General features: G+C 52.1%; 1 non-coding gene across 1 annotated transcript; it reads right to left on the bottom strand.

Annotated features, from left to right (window-relative positions):
* Positions 1 to 474: 474 nt before the first annotated feature.
* Positions 475 to 551, bottom strand: TRNAN-GUU (transfer RNA asparagine (anticodon GUU)). The gene has a single exon. It is a non-coding gene; the product is annotated as a tRNA-Asn (tRNA).
* Positions 552 to 908: the final 357 nt, after the last annotated feature.

The raw sequence follows: 908 nt of genomic DNA, 5'->3' as shown, positions 1-908 counted from the left end.
CAAAGCTATCAGCCCAAAGAAAAAAAGTGCCGCACCACCACAGTGTGGGCTCGTACCGCCAACCTTTCGGTTAACAGCCGATTGCGATAGCAAATTGCACCACGGAGACAGTCGTGCTCCACTCTCACCATCATCAGAACATATCTTCTAAGCTATCAGCCCAAAAAAAAGCAACACACCACTCCCGGGAGGGCTGGAACCTCCAACCTTTCAGTTAACAGCCGATCGCATAGCCACTTGCGCCATGGAGACAGTCGTGCTCCACTCTCACCACCGTCAGGACATATCTTCAAAGCTATCAGGCCAAAGAAAAAAAAGCGTCGCACCTCCACCGGGTGGGCTCGTACCTCCAACCTTTCGGTTAACAGCCGATCGCGCTAGCCAATTGCGTCACGGAGACAGTCCTGCTTCACACTCACCACCATCAAAGCATATTTTCAAAGCTATCAGCCCAAAATAAAGAAAGCAACACACCACTCCCGGGAGGGCTCGAACCTCCGACCTGTCGGTTAACAGCCGACTGCGCTAGCCAATTGCGCCACGGAGACAGTCGTTATTCCACTCTCTCCACCATCAGAACATTTCTTCAAAGCTATCAGCCCAAAAAAAGCGCCGCACCACCTCCGGGTGGATTCGTACCTCCAACCTTTCGGTTAACAGCCGATCGCGCTAGCCAATTGCGCCACGGAGACAGTCCTGCTCCACTCTCACCACCATCAGAACATATCTTCAAAGCTATCAGCCCAAAAAAAAGCAACACACCACTCCCGGGAGGGCTCGAACCTCCAACCTTCCGGTTAACAGCATTTCGCATAGCCAATTGCGCCACGGATACAGTCGTGCTCCACTCTCACCACCGTCAGAACATTTCTTCAGAGCTATCAGCCCAAAGAAAAAAAAAGCGCCAC

Source organism: Rhipicephalus microplus, unplaced genomic scaffold (assembly GCF_043290135.1).
Source record: "Rhipicephalus microplus isolate Deutch F79 unplaced genomic scaffold, USDA_Rmic scaffold_13, whole genome shotgun sequence".
Classification (NCBI taxonomy): Eukaryota; Metazoa; Arthropoda; class Arachnida; order Ixodida; family Ixodidae; genus Rhipicephalus; species Rhipicephalus microplus.
This window is presented reverse-complemented; position numbering and strand designations above follow the sequence as displayed.